Source organism: Lolium perenne, chromosome 1 (assembly GCF_019359855.2).
Source record: "Lolium perenne isolate Kyuss_39 chromosome 1, Kyuss_2.0, whole genome shotgun sequence".
In the NCBI taxonomy this organism is placed as follows: domain Eukaryota; kingdom Viridiplantae; phylum Streptophyta; class Magnoliopsida; order Poales; family Poaceae; genus Lolium; species Lolium perenne.
The window spans coordinates 135,515,827-135,528,884 of record NC_067244.2 but is presented as its reverse complement, the minus strand read 5'-3'; the positions used below and the strand labels follow the sequence as shown (position 1 = coordinate 135,528,884).

At 45.7% G+C, this 13,058-nt stretch overlaps 1 long non-coding RNA gene across 3 annotated transcripts; it reads left to right on the top strand.

Moving 5' to 3' along the window:
• Nucleotides 1–2,839: 2,839 nt before the first annotated feature.
• Nucleotides 2,840–10,218, top strand: LOC127305518 (uncharacterized). 3 transcript variants are annotated; one of them, XR_011742688.1, is made up of 6 exons: nt 2,841–3,612; nt 3,705–3,776; nt 3,868–3,981; nt 4,467–7,890; nt 7,982–8,095; nt 8,581–10,218. It is a non-coding gene; the product is annotated as an uncharacterized lncRNA (long non-coding RNA). The 3 variants fall into 3 exon arrangements; XR_011742690.1 differs by having other exon boundaries at nt 4,467–8,095; nt 8,581–8,665; nt 9,974–10,218; XR_011742686.1 differs by having other exon boundaries at nt 2,840–3,612; nt 4,467–8,095.
• Nucleotides 10,219–13,058: the final 2,840 nt, after the last annotated feature.

The window sequence follows — 13,058 nt, the reverse complement described above, 5'->3', positions numbered from 1 at the left end:
TTATAAATTTTGACCCTAGACCTATTTGGTCTTCACCATTAGTTGAGTAATGTTATTAAACACTTACTACAACTTTTGGAATCAAAGTTTCACATTTCAAATGGATTTCAAACACAAATCCAACTCACATATGATAATGGTCAATTTTGACAATTCTAGTCTGATCACCACTTTGAGCCCTTGCCATTCAATTTTCTCAAACCAACTCTTGCTAACTCTTTGCACCATGTCAAAGTCAACATCAAGGTGAACAACTTTGGTGAAGATCATCATGTCAAATTCATCTTTGATCATGAGCAAGGCTCATCCAAAGTTCCAACTTTCTCACATATGCAACATTCTACACTTAGCCATTTTGGCCAATTCTTGATTTCTAATTTTTCCACCACCACCTCAAAACCTCTCTGGTCATTTACAACTTATATCAACACTCACATTTCAAAAACTTTCACCATTTGAATTATTTCAAATTTGGTCATTTTTGCATTTTACAAATTCGGGCACTATTTGCAATAGTTGCAAATAGTGAATCTACCTAACCTAAACTACCCTAACCTATCACATTGTGCTCCCTGGCCCCTTAAACCTAAGTGGAGCATAGTGAGGCTAAGAGAGAGAGAGCAAGCTAGGGCATGGCCATGCCGGCCATGTCCCCGAGCTCGTCGACCTCCCCTCTCTCCCCTTGCTCCTCTGCCAGGACCACCTCGCCACCGTGCGCCACCACGTCCCCTAGCACGCCCTAGCACCGCCATGGTCGAAGGAACGGCGACCACACGCCGGACGACGCGCGCCAGCACCCGCCCTGGACGCGCTCACCATGCCGGTGACGTCGCGCATGGACATGCGCGCGGACGCCCAGTACACGCGTCGTGCCGCCAACCTGCACTCGCCCTGGGCCAGCTCTCAACGCCTTGAGCACGCACTCGACACCTGAACGCCGCCAGACAACCGCCAGACCGCGACCCGTGCCCACCGCCGCCGGAGAAGGAGACCCTGCTCCGCCGCGGACACCGCCAGACACGGAAGCAATGCGAGCGATTCCGACGCTCCCCGACCACGCTGTCGCTGCCAGTAGCACCGCCTGGACCCGTAGAGCATCGCCATAGCCGCGCCTAGCTCGACCAGCCGCCGGAGACGCCGCGCCCATGTAGACCACCTCACTGCCCCGCAACCCTCTTGCGATTCTATAAATAGGAGGTTCCCTGGACCAAACCAACCACACCAGCTCACTCCCCACCTCTCACTGTTTCGCCACCACCACTCCACTCACTCGATCGTCGCCGGAGCTGCTCCAATTTGGAGATCGGAGCCGCCAGTACCTGGTGGACGCCGCCGTCGATTGGAGCCACCCCGGGACGAGCCACTGCTACCAGTCGACTCGCCGTCGTCCACAACTTCATCGCGCACCTTGCCAACCCTAGCTGGAGCCACGGTGAGCTCTCCGACCCCCTACCTGAGCCGCCGGTGAACTCCCCTCTCGCTGGCGGGACGATGAACCACAGCCGTTTGATCGCGTTCTAATCCAACGCCTCAGACTCGCCATACCGCTTCGGCGTTTAACACTCGCTGACAGGCGGGACCCTCTGTCAGGCAGCCCGCGCGGCACTGGACCGTGGCTGGGCTGGCCTTGGGCCGTTTTTTTAAACCTTTGAGCCCAACTAGCTTTTCCCGCCGGCCCTTTTATTTCAAACTCGATTTAATTAATACAAATGAATTTCAATACTGCTGCCACTTTGAAATTAAATAGATTTAAATTGGCTAAACCAAATTTGATGAACTTTATATGGTTGGAAAGCTAGAGAAATTATCTAGCCAATGCGACTGGCCTCATGGCCAGATTCCTTGAAGAATAAATGTGATAAAAATAACAAGACAGGGACTTTTCCCTACTCAAATAATTCTTAAAAATCAACCAAAATAGATATTAAGTTAGTTCCAACTCTAATAGCTCACATTTGACTTACACTAATTGTTTCTGCAATAAAATGGGTGGTCACTTTGTATGATAATGCCATAGTTTAATGAATGGATATTATGGCTAGTTTAACTAGTTGATATTGTCCAAAACTATTAAAGTAAAATATTGTGAAGTCTTATACTTCACTTAAACTTGTCTCATATGAATTCATGGGATGTTTGAACCCCTGGTCTCAAACTCTCTTATATGAATTACTTGAGAATTAAATCATATGTAGTGTTACTAAAATGGTATGAGGTGATCTACCTCATTTAAATCATTTTCCCAAATGATGTTGATGAACATTTGACTAAGGTCAATATGAGTTCATCTATGATTGTTTGAGAAATTAAATCTTAAGAAGATTTCAATGAGAGGAAATTATTTCTCAAGAACCCTATGGAAACTATCATTTACATATGAAGTACAAAGAAGTGAATTCTATTCAAACAACACAACCCATGCACCTAAGTAGATTATTTTGTGTGCATAGAATAGTTTGTGTGTTTATATGTGATGTATGGAATAGCCATTGAATTAGTGAGTAATTATACTCGTATTCAAATTTAGACGGTAGCACCGAAGAGTACGCCGAAGAAGAAGGTTGCTACCAAGAGGAAGAGGAGGAACAGTTTGAGAACTGTAACGGCCCCGGGTAGCACCCCTATTAGATTTGTTTGTTGTTTTTTCTTTTATGTATCATCATCATCATCATCATGGCATATGCATCATATCATCCATTTTTTTTAATAAATAAAATTATTTTATAAAGCCAATCTATTTTTGTTTTCTCTCTCTCCATCTCTGCATTGAAAATTCAAATTTGCTTGAACTATTTTAAAAACCAGTTTAAAACAATTTTGAAAAGAGAAGATAAAGAGTTTTTAAAATAAAACCTAACCTAATCTGGGCTGTCCTCTTCCTCTGGCCCATCTCTGCTTCCAGCCTGATCCAGACCATCTCTCCCTCCCTTCCTTCTTCTTTTCGGCCCAAGCCCACTCCTCTTTCAGCCAACGTACCCCTTCGGGACGGAGAGCTTCTCCTCATGTCGCTTTCTTCTTCACACACGGTGGCGTGACCACCACCGCACATGGTTGCCTCACCCACCTGCTCCCTCTCCCCTTTTATCCCCCTTCCCAAAATCAGCAAACCCTAGCTCCCACCAACCCTAGCTCGCCTCCCTCCTTGCGCCGCCACCCCTCTCACCTATCTCTTTCTCTCTGTGAGCAAACGAAACACGAGAAACCCCACAAGAAAGCACCCACCTCGCCATGGCGCCGTCACTACACACCATCCCCCGCCGTTCTGAGGGCACCGGCGGATCCGCCTCGTCGAGTTCTACGTCGTGGTGCAAGGAATCGAGTCAATACCCCGTAAATCGAGCGCGAGGTCGCCGTTTCTCCTCCATGGCCGCCATGCTCCGGCGTCGATTCCGGCCGCCCTCGTCCTCCTCCGGCCAAACCGAGCGCACCTCCGGCTTCCTTGTGTTCTCGCGCATCCCCGACGCCAAGTTCACCGTCCCGTTTCGCCCTGGCCTGCTGGATCCATGAGCGACCAGAGCTCCTCCGCCATGGTCTTCATCCTGGAGCTCCGCGTGTCTGCTTCAGGTTGCTGGGAGCCCATCTCTTGACACCATCCAGGCAGCAGCTCGACTGGTTCGGCCTTTCTCCTTCTCCCACGAGATCCTCAGTTCAAATCCCCACAGCTGCTATATAATCCAATGATTTTGATCTATTTTTTGGTTCAGATCTGGCGCTGAGATATGCATCAATTTCCGTGGAGCCTTTCCATAATCAACATCACGAGCCTAATCCATCTGGTTCGTTCCTTGATCTTTGTCTTTGGAGACCCAGGTTCAAGTCACAGTGACCCTAGTCTTTTTAATCCAACCTTTCTTCTTTTCTGATCAGATCTGGCGTCCCATGGGCCTGGCCCGAGATCAGCTGGCTCAGTCCATCGCCTGCCTTGCGACCAGAAGCTATCCGTCGCCCGCAGCAGGCCAGGTCGGGCCCATGACAGTGCAGGTCCAGCCCGGCTCGTCCCTTCCCGTTTTGTTTTTGCAGAAAATATACAAATTTTGCAAAAATCATATCTCTCAAACTATAACTCGAAATAAAAAGTGTTATATATGAAATTTGATCAGAAAAATGTGCTGAACATTAATATGCCATCCATATACCTGTTTGCATCCTGCTGCATATCATGACGTGATAGTTCGTGCATCTCACCTCACATAATATGCTGGGTATTTCGGAACACCGACGTGGTTTTCCCCGCTCCGCTTAATATTGACGTAGCTCACCCATGCCTTGTGTTGCCATGCTAATCAACCCTTAACTTGTCGGTAGGAAATGCAACTTGAATCTAATAATTTGTTTGTCCGGGTTCCGATCCCGCTTAATTTGGATAATTGCATTGCACCATCTTTGCCATGTCATGCATATCATCTTGATCATGCTGGATCTTATTTATTCGTAGTAGTGAGACTTGCATACGTTGTGTGTTCCAGCATTTGCCTCTTCCCGGATAGGATCGCGAAGTGGTGTTGTGAGATACGACAAGTTCTCCAGATGTTCCTCGGCAAGCTTTAACAGGCAAGCATTTCCCCTATACTCCTGCCCCTGCAGAAGTCGCTCACCTATTTTATTTTGCCTTCTCCCTCATGCTATCCTTAAGTTGCGTTCTTGTCACGTGTCCTGTCCACTTGTTACCTCAAGCAGCCCATATTGCCACCACCACCTCCTACGGCTATTGTTTGGTTATCGAGTCTGCCCTTGCGAGTCGTAGTGCATGCTAGTGTTGTTTTATCTCGTTACCGTTATTGTTATCTTATCGGGTTATATGTTGGGAAGAATCATGGTTACTTTAGTTGTTGACATTTGTTTAGCGGAGGCATCGGTGGGTCAGCTGATCGTTTTATGACGGCTCACTTGTGTTTCCTTAATATCTTAGGACCCCGAGTTCTTGTTATCTGTTCCGAGACTGAGCGCTCTAACCACACGTGGGTATGCTTACCGGGTCTCCTCTCGACCACTGCCGGAATCTACAGCTTTGTCCAGTGGCCACAACTAGTTTGGATGTTTGTTTTGTTTCTCCCGGGCGTGCAAGCATGTTTCTTTGTGGTCAGATGATATGATGTTACTTTTGGGGAAGCCGTGAGTGCCTTGTAACCCTGTTGTCTCTTGCACGCTCGTAGGTGCGGTCCGCATTGTTAAGAGGTCATCCTCTAGTGGGCTCTGATCCTCTTAGCCGTTCTCGCAATAGCTAGGTCCGCGTCAGAGTTTCGATCGGGCTCTGAAACGGGTTAAACTTAGTTAGGTGGCTTCCTGGACATTGTTGTAGTGAAGGAGAGTGCGTGTCGTGATATCCACCTGTCGTAAGTGGGTTGATCGTACGTGTGGGCACATTTGGGCACCCCTGCAGGGTTACAATCTTATCGATAAGCCGTGTCCGCGGTTATGGACGACTTGGAGCTGTATGACTCGATCATAGACAACTTACACATGTTGTTTCAATCATAATAACTTGTGTAGTAAGTTAGCACAACTTCAATAATAAATGGTTAAAACTTGACAACCGTGTGGGTGCCTTTGTAAGTACTTCTTTGCGAAGGGGGAAAACGTTGGCTGTGTTATGTTTGCAGAGTATAGAACTGTTAGCTTATGCGCTCTCTCACCTTCTCTGATTAGACGAATGTTGTAGAGTGTCTCTATAGGTTTTAGTGCTTGCGCGCTGCCGCTTAACCCCACCATATTGTTCATGATGTTCCTCTTGCGTCCTCTAAGTCCCCTGCGTGCCTCAAGTACAAAGGACGACTGGTTGACGAATGCTTATACGTCTTGAAGTCTTGTTAAGTACGAACCCGTACTTATTGCTGCTTCTACGGGATATAACCGGGCAGGTATGAAGATATGTTCGATGAAGACGATGTTAGCAAGGTTACCCTTCCAGCTTGGCCTGGGCAGGGTTATGGACGCCACTGGTTATCTTCAGGACTCTTAGTCTAATTTGTATCTTGTCCGTACTCGGATGTATTTGCTCTTCTGTATGATTTGGATCTTTGTATTGTATATTTGTATCTTGACTCGTTGGAGTCGTTGTTGTAATATATGTATCTTGTGGGCTCTATTGTAATCCTGTTGTAATGTTACCGCTCGTGTTAATTCCTCTGGCATCACGTGTGTGATTCATCGCGCACGTCGTGTCGGAGGGCGTCTCTGGATCGATATCGTGCGGATTTTGGCGGGATCGCTGGAATCCTCATGGTACTGGTTCCGGGGCGTCACAAGTTGGTATCAGAGCTTCAGGTTGACGGTACCCCACTAGTCCAGCCTTTAGGATAACCTTGCCAACGGTCGTTGAGTTTAGAGAGTCCAAACTATTTTCTGAAAATTCGTTGGATAGTTCTGATTAGCTCTGATTTTTCTTCTTACCTATATTCTTTCTCCTCTTACCTTTGCGAGTTTTGAGTCTTCTCTCTTATCTGAGTTCCCTGAGTCTTAGGTTCCGACGTGGGTTGGACGATCTTTGCCTTATCCTAATAGGTTCGATCTTCGGAGGATCCCGACAGAAGCGCATCATCAACAGCGGAACAGCGACTTCTTGTTGGTGGTGTCGACCGCCCAAGCTGGAGCAACAATTCTTGTTAGTGGTGTCGAGGAGATCGACACGTCGCCAGAAGATCCGATAGTTCACCTCTCTCCCCCGTACCTTGAGGTGGAACCTCGGGGCGAGGTTCCTTGTTAGTGGTGTCGATTGTAACGGCCCCGGGTAGCACCCCTATTAGATTTGTTTGTTGTTTTTTCTTTTATGTATCATCATCATCATCATCATGGCATATGCATCATATCATCCATTTTTTTAATAAATAAAATTATTTTATAAAGCCAATCTATTTTTGTTTTCTCTCTCTCCATCTCTGCATTGAAAATTCAAATTTGCTTGAACTATTTTAAAAACCAGTTTAAAACAATTTTGAAAAGAGAAGATAAAGAGTTTTTAAAATAAAACCTAACCTAATCTGGGCTGTCCTCTTCCTCTGGCCCATCTCTGCTTCCAGCCTGATCCAGACCATCTCTCCCTCCCTTCCTTCTTCTTTTCGGCCCAAGCCCACTCCTCTTTCAGCCAACGTACCCCTTCGGGACGGAGAGCTTCTCCTCATGTCGCTTTCTTCTTCACACACGGTGGCGTGACCACCACCGCACATGGTTGCCTCACCCACCTGCTCCCTCTCCCCTTTTATCCCCCTTCCCAAAATCAGCAAACCCTAGCTCCCACCAACCCTAGCTCGCCTCCCTCCTTGCGCCGCCACCCCTCTCACCTATCTCTTTCTCTCTGTGAGCAAACGAAACACGAGAAACCCCACAAGAAAGCACCCACCTCGCCATGGCGCCGTCACTACACACCATCCCCCGCCGTTCTGAAGGCACCGGCGGATCCGCCTCGTCGAGTTCTACGTCGTGGTGCAAGGAATCGAGTCAATACCCCGTAAATCGAGCGCGAGGTCGCCGTTTCTCCTCCATGGCCGCCATGCTCCGGCGTCGATTCCGGCCGCCCTCGTCCTCCTCCGGCCAAACCGAGCGCACCTCCGGCTTCCTTGTGTTCTCGCGCATCCCCGACGCCAAGTTCACCGTCCCGTTTCGCCCTGGCCTGCTGGATCCATGAGCGACCAGAGCTCCTCCGCCATGGTCTTCATCCTGGAGCTCCGCGTGTCTGCTTCAGGTTGCTGGGAGCCCATCTCTTGACACCATCCAGGCAGCAGCCCGACTGAATCGGCCTTTCTCCTTCTCCCACGAGATCCTCAGTTCAAATCCCCACAGCTGCTATATAATCCAATGTTTTTGATCTATTTTTTGGTTCAGATCTGGCGCTGAGATATGCATCAATTTCCGTGGAGCCTTTCCATAATCAACATCACGAGCCTAGTCCATCTGGTTCGTTCCTTGATCTTTGTCTTTGGAGACCCAGGTTCAAGTCACAGTGACCCTAGTCTTTTTAATCCTACCTTTCTTCTTTTCTGATCAGATCTGGCGTCCCATGGGCCTGGCCCGAGATCAGCTGGCTCAGTCCATCGCCTGCCTTGCGACCAGAAGCTATCCGTCGCCCGCAGTAGGCCAGGTCGGGCCCATGACAGTGCAGGTCCAGCCCGGCTCGTCCCTTCCCGTTTTGTTTTTGCAGAAAATATACAAATTTTGCAAAAATCATATCTCTCAAACTATAACTCGAAATAAAAAGTGTTATATATGAAATTTGATCAGAAAAATGTGCTGAACATTAATATGCCATCCATATACCTGTTTGCATCCTGCTGCATATCATGACGTGATAGTTCGTGCATCTCACCTCACATAATATGCTGGGTATTTCGGAACACCGACGTGGTTTTCCCCGCTCCGCTTAATATTGACGTAGCTCACCCATGCCTTGTGTTGCCATGCTAATCAACCCTTAACTTGTCGGTAGGAAATGCAACTCGAATCTAATAATTTGTTTGTCCGGGTTCTGATCCCGCTTAATTTGGATAATTGCATTGCACCATCTTTGCCATGTCATGCATATCATCTTGATCATGCTGGATCTTATTTATTCGTAGTAGTGAGACTTGCATACGTTGTGTGTTCCAGCATTTGCCTCTTCCCGGATAGGATCGCGAAGTGGTGTTGTGAGATACGACAAGTTCTCCAGATGTTCCTCGGCAAGCTTTAACAGGCAAGCATTTCCCCTATACTCCTGCCCCTGCAGAAGTCGCTCACCTATTTTATTTTGCCTTCTCCCTCATGCTATCCTTAAGTTGCGTTCTTGTCACGTGTCCTGTCCACTTGTTACCTCAAGCAGCCCATATTGCCACCACCACCTCCTACGGCTATTGTTTGGTTATCGAGTCTGCCCTTGCGAGTCGTAGTGCATGCTAGTGTTGTTTTATCTCGTTACCGTTATTGTTATCTTATCGGGTTATATGTTGGGAAGAATCATGGTTACTTTAGTTGTTGACATTTGTTTAGCGGAGGCATCGGTGGGTCAGCTGATCGTTTTATGACGGCTCACTTGTGTTTCCTTAATATCTTAGGACCCCGAGTTCTTGTTATCTGTTCCGAGACTGAGCACTCTAACCACACGTGGGTATGCTTACCGGGTCTCCTCTCGACCACTGCCGGAATCTACAGCTTTGTCCAGTGGCCACAACTAGTTTGGATGTTTGTTTTGTTTCTCCCGGGCGTGCAAGCATGTTTCTTTGTGGTCAGATGATATGATGTTACTTTTGGGGAAGCCGTGAGTGCCTTGTAACCCTGTTGTCTCTTGCACGCTCGTAGGTGCGGTCCGCATTGTTAAGAGGTCATCCTCTAGTGGGCTCTGATCCTCTTAGCCGTTCTCGCAACAGCTAGGTCCGCGTCAGAGTTTCGATCGGGCTCTGAAACGGGTTAAACTTAGTTAGGTGGCTTCCTGGACATTGTTGTAGTGAAGGAGAGTGCGTGTCGTGATATCCACCTGTCGTAAGTGGGTTGATCGTGCGTGTGGGCACATTTGGGCACCCCAGCAGGGTTACAATCTTATCGATAAGCCGTGTCCGCGGTTATGGACGACTTGGAGCTGTATGACTCGATCATAGACAACTTACACCTGTTGTTTCAATCATAATAACTTGTGTAGTAAGTTAGCACAACTTCAATAATAAATGGTTAAAACTTGACAACCGTGTGGGTGCCTTTGTAAGTACTTCTTTGCGAAGGGGGAAAACGTTGGCTGTGTTATGTTTGCAGAGTATAGAACTGTTATCTTATGCGCTCTCTCACCTTCTCTGATTAGACGAATGTTGTAGAGTGTCTCTATAGGTTTTTAGTGCTTGCGCGCTGCCGCTTAACCCCACCATATTGTTCATGACGTTCCTCTTGCGTCCTCTAAGTCCCCTGCGTGCCTCAAGTACAAAGGACGACTGGTTGACGAATGCTTATACGTCTTGAAGTCTTGTTAAGTACGAACCCGTACTTATTGCTGCTTCTACGGGATATAACCGGGCAGGTATGAAGATATGTTCGATGAAGACGACGTTAGCAAGGTTACCCTTCCAGCTTGGCCTGGGCAGGGTTATGGACGCCACTGGTTATCTTCAGGACTCTTAGTCCAATTTGTATCTTGTCCGTACTCGGATGTATTTGCTCTTCTGTATGATTTGGATCTTTGTATTGTATATTTGTATCTTGACTCGTTGGAGTCGTTGTTGTAATATATGTATCTTGTGGGCTCTATTGTAATCCTGTTGTAATGTTACCGCTCGTGTTAATTCCTCTGGCATCACGTGTGTGATTCGTCGCGCACGTCGTGTCGGAGGGCGTCTCTGGATCGATATCGTGCGGATTTCGGCGGGATCGCTGGAATCCTCATGGTACTGGTTCCGTGGCGTCACAAGAACTACCAAGGCAAGCTAATATTCTTGCAAAGTGCAAAGCCCCTTGGGGCAAGGCACCATGATTCTTATCTTTTCTTACATGAACCTATCCCAAGTTTTTACATTACAAGTTTTACTTGTTTTCTAAATGAGTTACTTTTATAGTTAACTTTGGTCAAAGTACAAGTTGGATACTAGAGTAGTGAGTTAGTCTCTTCCAAGCAAAGCAAGATAGCACCCCTCATGATTTAGAGCTAGTGCTAATGAAATAAAACTTGACTACTCTAGATGGGAACAATGTGAATTTGAAATGGTTTTGAAACCTTGGAATGAAGATGCATTCCATTGAATGATTTTTGAAGGTGAATGCGAACAAGAGAAGATGGTGATTTTTGATAAACAATGATGTTGGTTTGAATGCGATACCTTTCCAATTATTAAGTACCCCCACAATACCTGATTATGGGTAGGGCTTAACTGGAAGTTTATGCGTCTTAGTATGGGTTCCCTCTGAACACACGTCATAGGGGTTACGCTTGAGGCTGCCTCCGTTGTTGAGAAATGATGTGAAATTGAGGTGAATTATACGGCCAAGCTGTAACACCCCAAATTTCAAAATAAAGAGGAAATGAATTTCCTTTTTCCAAAAATGAGAACCAACAAAAACTTTTCTTAAATAGAGTGCTATGCTTAGTGCTCCTACCTATTATTTGTGTTTTGCCATGATGAGTGTTATTATGCTTATGTGATAAACCCTAAAACCCTAAAGTGATCAAGGGAAGATCACAAACCCAATGAAATTAAAAGAGAAAGAAATCAAATAAGAAAAACCCAAAACCCTAACCTTGTCAAAAATCATTTGGATCTTTTTTTTTGAGAAACCTAAAATAAAGGAAAAGGCATATGTGGGCCTATAGCCTTAATATGTAAATCTTGAACCCTACCTTTTCTTATTTTGCTAAATGGTGGTGAACCATTGCAAAACTTATTAAACCCTAAACCACATCCTTCGTGTCATCAATCTTTGAGAAATAAAATAAAAAGGAAAAATCTTATTTAAGAAAGAGGCATATATGCCTATGGCTATTTTGTAAAACTTTACCCTGGGCCTTTCTACTTTATTTAAGAGGAGTGGAAAACCTTCTTAAACCTTATCTAGTACTTCTCCAACCCAATCCAAAATGAAAACAAAAGTTTGTAAAAAGAAAGTAATAATGCCATAGAGGCATATGAGAGCAAAATATCAAATTTGTGAAATTGAGGATCTTGACCCTAAGACTTGAAGTTGAATGGTTGGATCACTCCTATATACCATTTCAACTCTCAACAACATCATTTGGGGTCAAGCCTAGTCGAATTAAAAATCAAGTGCCACATATGCATAGAGGCATATGTGACACATAGCCATTTTCACCAATTCTTGTCCTATGCACTTCTACCCTAACCAAATGGTGTGAAACCATCTCTGAACCTAATCTAACCCTAAATTGACCCTCAACCTTGCTCAAGTAAAGCAAGGGGAGCACCTTACAAGAATAAGAAAAATTGACATGTCACCTCTCATGCATTATGGCCAATTTTGCAAATCTTTGAGCAAGACCATTTGAAATGGTTTCAATGGTTTGAAAATGTTTCTAAACTAATAAGAATCACCTTAGAGTCAACAAAAGTCAACTCAAATGGAGAGAAATCAAATAGTGAGATAATTCCATTTTTCACTCACATACACATTTAGCCAAATTATCAAATCTTGACCTAGCCACCTCCTTTGCCTCAAATTGGTTGGAACCTTTCACCTAACTCAATCTAACACCAAATAAACCTCCCTCTGGTCAAATTGAAGCAAGGAGGAATAAAAGAATAAAAGGGAGAAAATCACAAAACCCTCACATATGGCTTATGCCATTTTTATAAATTCTGACCCTAGACCATTTTGGCCTTCACCATTAGTTATAATATGATACTAAACACTTATTACAACTTTTGGAATCCAAGAAACCCATTTCAAACCAAATTCAAACTCAATTGGGGATCACATGTGATATTGGTCAAATCTGCCAATTATAGCCTGATCACTACTTTGAGCCCTTGCCATTCAATTTTCTCAAACTAATTCTTGCTAACTCTTTGCACCATCCCAAAGTCAACATCAAGGTGAACACTTTTTGTAAAGACCCCCTGGCCAAAATCATTCTTGATCATTTGCTATGCTCATGCAAAGTTGCAACTTTTAATTAAGTGGAACAATCTCCCACTTAGTGAACTTTGCAATATTTTGATTTTCTAAATTCCACCACCACCTCTCTTTGCCTCTGGTCATTTAGAACCAAACCAAACACACCTTTTTCAGATCTTGCAACCATATGAATTTAACCAAAATTTGCAAGAAATAGAAATGGGCATTTATGGAACAAACCAAAAACACTAGTGTGAATAGTTTTGGCCTAACCCTAAGCCACCACTGACCTCTACCATGTTCCCTGGTCCCTTCTACCTCTAGCACTCCAAATAGAAAGCCTAGATAGAAGCTAGACATGGCCATGCCAATGGCATGCCGGCCATGGCCATGATCCCTCCCATCTCCTCTCTTCTCTCCACAAGCAGCCTCGACCACCTTGCCAAACTTGCTCCTCTTGGTCCCCTGAGCCTGCCGGTAGTCGCCGTTCGTCGAGAGATGGACCACAACGCCCTGGCCAGGACTCGCCCGCGACGCCCACG